Source organism: Macrobrachium nipponense, chromosome 48, assembly GCF_015104395.2.
Source record: "Macrobrachium nipponense isolate FS-2020 chromosome 48, ASM1510439v2, whole genome shotgun sequence".
NCBI classification, from domain to species: Eukaryota; Metazoa; Arthropoda; class Malacostraca; order Decapoda; family Palaemonidae; genus Macrobrachium; species Macrobrachium nipponense.
The window spans coordinates 14,815,920-14,821,284 of NC_087223.1; the positions used below are offsets into that span (position 1 = coordinate 14,815,920).

The 5,365-nt window shown below is 34.6% G+C and overlaps 1 protein-coding gene across 1 annotated transcript in view; it reads right to left on the minus strand.

The window, feature by feature from the left end:
* The window catches only part of LOC135205053 (actin nucleation-promoting factor WASL-like), a 250,054-nt gene that overhangs the window by 104,651 nt on the left and 140,038 nt on the right, over positions 1 to 5,365 (minus strand). The gene's annotated exons all lie outside the window — the stretch shown is intronic.

Genomic DNA, 5,365 nt, shown 5'->3' on the forward strand with positions numbered 1-5,365 from the left:
ACTTATTCTCACCGCAGGCTTTTTCAACCTTTGTCCTACAGGTGTGACCATTTGCGGAAGTGAAAAATTCTGAAAGTGTTTTCTTTAATTTGTGTATATGAAAAAAATGTCAATTATTCTCACTGCAATGTTTTTTTTTTCCATTGTATTTTTCAATATCACTTTGTAAAAAACACACAATCCACCATTTACACACACACACACACACACACACACACACACACACACACACACACACACACACACACACACACACACACACATATATATATATATATATATATATATATATATATATATATATATAATGTATTTATATATATCATGATACTACGCATATATATATATATACTTCTAGGGCACAATTTTCGCGGATCAACATTCATTGAATAGAATGGCTTTTTTCACTGTTAACCAGCTCTTTTGAAATTGCTTCATATTTTCTAATTACTTTCTTTACTTCATTGTTCAGGTTACTAATGGACACAATAATGGGGTTCTTCCAATTTACTCTCCAGTATTTTTTACACGTACAGCTGTTTCGTCAACCTATGCGTATTGACGTTATCAAGCGTACTGATACAAATATGAGCCTACATGCGTTTTGTGACGTCATGAGGACGGAAAGGTAGTACAATTGCCAGATACCTAGTTTTAAGTATTTACAAAAAAAAGACTATAGTGAAACATAAAATAAGACAAATAAATTTATATGTTAACAACAGAAATTATATAAAAAGTTGAAAGTAAGTTATTATATACACATTATACATAAATATATATTAATTACATATATGTTTAATTCACTGAATGTCAGTGTTTGCCGCTCCTGTCCGCGTGGTGGTTTTGTTTCACGCGGTGAAGGGCTGCCTCCTACACGAGGGCAAGGATCGGTCTGACCTCAACGTTGGATGTTAAGGTTGGGGCGTTGGCCATGGCGATTGCTGACTGCTTTTCTGTATCAATAAACGACGAGCTGTTAGTTGATCCTTCCTTGTGGAATTATTTTGGTGTTTTGTGAGAAGTTCTTGTAAGGATGGTTTTTTTTTATTGTGGGTATCCACAAAGTGCTGACTGAATGGCTCCTTGGTTTCTGTGGGCCTGCATGCGACGTTTGAGTGTAGTGGTTGTGTCCGATATAGCATTTTTGGGGGGACTGACATTGCTCGTCAGCACAGACAACCTTGTATACTATATCAGATTCAACCTCTTTCTCCGTCGATGGGGCCGTACTATTTTTCATTACCAATGAGGCCGTAAGTTTTGGTTTGCAGTAAATTCTTGCTGTTATTTTGTTATATGGCACTAGGGGGGTGGTTCCTCTTCGCAGTATACCAAGGATGGCTTTCCTTTCATTTTCGTGGTGTTTGTTGTATGGTATCTGATGGTATATCACTATTTCTTTGTCTTTGTCTTGTGTGTTGTCCCTCGGGGTCAGGTTATGGAAAGCCTCTAATCTCTTTTGACAACTTTGCCTGCGGATCATGTCATCTGGGTAGCCGTTATTTGTGAGCAGCTGTTGAAGCATATATATAAATATCTATTATATATATATAGTTATATATATATATATATAGATATATAATATATATATAATATATATATTTATATATAATAATATATATATATATGTATATATATATGAACTGGTAGAAGTGTTCTGTAACAACAGAATTCCATCTAATAAAAGGAGCCCATAAAAACACCAAAATGTAGAGAGAAAAGTACTATATTTCAGAGACTGCTGTCTCTCTCTTCAGGTTATATGAATGAGAAAAGTTTACAGAAAAGGTGGTATTTATACCAAGAGATTCGTCCACAAGTAAGCCAATTTAGGTCACCCCCGCTGATAATCTTCCTTTACTCTTCTTAAGCGTTGGTTGAATGAACACTGCGTCGACGATGTCCGAGGTCCAATTCCCTTTTGAGATGTTCATTACCTGCTTCTCTTTTATTAAGGCCGATTCCATCATTTGACTCTTGTACCGGCAGTTGCTGCTATAAATTACAGTGACATATTCCAGTTTATTCTATGGTTATGTTCCAATTTATATGGATTGAAAATAGCCGCGTTCTGTTGTCCATACCTAACTGACCGTTTGTGTTGTATTAATCTCTGGGGAAGTGATTTACCTGTAAATCCGATGTAAGATTGGTCACAGTCCTGGCATGGGATCTCATATACCCCAGAGTCTTGGGCGATGTCTTTTGTTGGACGTTAATCAGGGATTTGGCTAAGGTATTGGGTTGGTAGTAAATGCAAAAGGGTTGGATTTCCCAAGGGTGTGAGTTACTCTCTTAATCGTCTCCAGGTGGAGGGGAATTTTTATTTTATTGTTGGGTGTGTCTCTGGTCTTGTCTTTAGGGGTCGGTAGAAAATTACGTTTGCTTTTTGAATTGCTTTCTCAATTATATGGTCAGGATACTTTGTAAAGAGAAAGTTTGCTTGCGAATTAGTTCAAATTCTTTTTCCAGGAAATCTGGGGAACAAATTCGTAAGGCTCTTAAGAATATATATATATACATATATATATATGCATATATATATATGTATATATATAAATGCATATATATATATATATATATATATATATATATATATATATATATATATATATAATATATATATATATATATATATATACATATATCATACAGGCGGTCCCCGGGTTACGACGGTTCCGGCTTACGACGTTCCGAGGTTACGACGCTTTTTCTTAAATATTCAATGGAAAAAATCCGTCCTGGGTTACGACGCTTGTTCCGAGGTTACGACGCTGACGCTTCCGACGCTCCGAGTTAACGACGCGTTTTAAAAAAACTTCATACTATGATAAAACTCCTTTATAGTTTAGCACAGTATATTAATAAAAAAAAAAAAAAAATAAGTTTCTGGTTAGATTACAACAAAAATTTTGAGGTTATGATGATTTTCGACACTTTTTATGTCGTATTTTTTCTATGTTTTTTAGTGACGCCTCATATGCGGAACTAGTTTCCGAGCGAATGAATACATACTAGCTTGCGGTGCGCAAAGTTTACATATAACAGTCCAAAAAGCACAAATAATGAAAAAAATCATAGCTTGTTCCAGTAATAATAACAAAACGAAGTTTCTGGTTAGATTACAATGAGAGAGAGAGAAGTGAGAGAGAGAGCGAGAGAGGAGAGAGAGAGAGAGAGAGAGAGAGAGAGAGAGAGAGAGAGGCGTCTTCCCGACGGCACGAGTAAGGACAGAGAAGTGTCGTTTCGTTTAAACGGCCTCTGACTCATGCCAGTAAATGTTTTGTTGATAACTAATAATATAAGCCTATTTAAAGATACGTTTACTTTACTTTATTAGTCTATATGATACGTAAATAGTAAGCAAACTGTTCTTGTAGCCGCTCAGATTTGCAAAATCGAAGTATCCAAAGAGAGACATTATCCAGTACACTGGAACCTTGACATACGAATTTAATTTGTTTCCGTTACCATCGTCGTATCATCACAGTTGTATCTCAAAGCATTTTTTCATTTTTTCCCCATTTAAAATAATGAAATAAGTATAATAATCCGTTTCTAGCGGTATGAAACCACACCTAAACACAGCTAAATTACATATAATATTACACAATTTATACACAAATAAACGAGTAATAACACACATAATGATAAAATAACATAGCAATGTGATAAATGATAATAAATGTTAATAAAATCAATTAAAAAAAAGAAAGGAATTTTACTTACCACAACGAAAGATGACGTGAGGCCAGCAGGGGGAAAAAAAAAAAAAGAGGTGGGGGGGGGGGAGGGTGGCGGGTGCAGGGAACGATTTGTTCTCTTTTTATTTACGTATGTACACTAATAACTACGTAATAAACACAAATGAAATAACATTGCTAAACTAATTTTTATTTTTTTATTTTAATCAGTTTGTAGTTTAGAAATAATGTGATGCCTTTGGAAGGTTTTATGCTTTGCTTATAATTTCATGTTTTGCTTCCATCGAAATCATTTTTCTTGGGCGGTTTTTTCTTATCACCTGCTTTGTCTTTAGCTTTGAGACCCATGGTTAATAATAAAATAGACAAAACAACACGAAAAATAGGCGCAAATACAACGAACTAAACAACGACGTGTTAACATGCAGCACCAACAAACAAACAGACTGAACGCCATTTATCGGTCGCCTATACAACTTTAACACTCATCGCAAAATCGTATCTCAAATATTTCGTTGTATATCAAAGCTTATATTTTCGCAAATTTTCTGTTGTATCTCCCAAAACATTCGTATATTAGGGCAATCGTATGTCAAAGTTCCAGTGTAATTTGATCAGAGAGAGAGAGAGAGAGAGAGACGCCTTGGCAACAATGGTCACCGTCTCGGGGATTGACGTAACATTTATTTTCTGAACAGATAGGACAGAGAAGTGTTGTTCATTAAACGGCCTCTGACTCATAGCAGGAAATGTTTTGTTGATACTAATATATAAGCCTATTTAAAGATACATTTACTTAATTAGTCTATATGATACGTAAATAGTAATCAGCTGTTCTTGTAGCCCTCAAGATTTGGCAAAATCACTCCAGGTTGTACATAAAACTTCAAGAATGTAGTGTCACCAGAGGATATTACAATAGTTTTTACCTTCAAGAACCAGCATTCTTTTATGAAAAATAACTCCAGGTTGTACATAAAACTACAGGAAACAACATGTAGTGTAACCAAAGGATTACAAGTAAGGTTTTTATAACTTTTTATTAGTTTAAGACATATTTCCAAGCGTCGTTCCAGCTTACGACGATTTTCGGCTTACGACGCGTCTCAAGAACGGAACCCCCGTCGTAACCCGGGGACTGGGGACTGTATATAATATATATATATATATATAATTAATATATATATATATATATATATATATATATTATATATATATAGTATATATATATATATATCTATATAGATATATAATATATATATATATATATATATATATATAGAGATATAATATATAATAATAGACAGGTTGTAGGTCCTGACCGGTTTCGGCTTTATTTTCAAGTCCTGTCTATTATTTTTCACCTGTGGATATGTGTGATGAACGAATCACGTGCTAAAGTGATTATAATCATATATGTATATATAAAACTTTTCCATCTAAGTCTCACTGACTTCTTCATTTCTCAGTTACTGTTCTATTCTTTTTACTGCTTTCTTTGTCCTTGTTTCTTATATTTACTTGCAGAGATCAGCGTATGGCATTTTCTTGGTTGTCAGGCATGTCATCTGCCCTACCTGGTATACAGCTACCATCCTCCTCTCTAATGTAGTCCATTCATCTCATTAGAATATAATGTGGCCTACGTATCAGCTCCT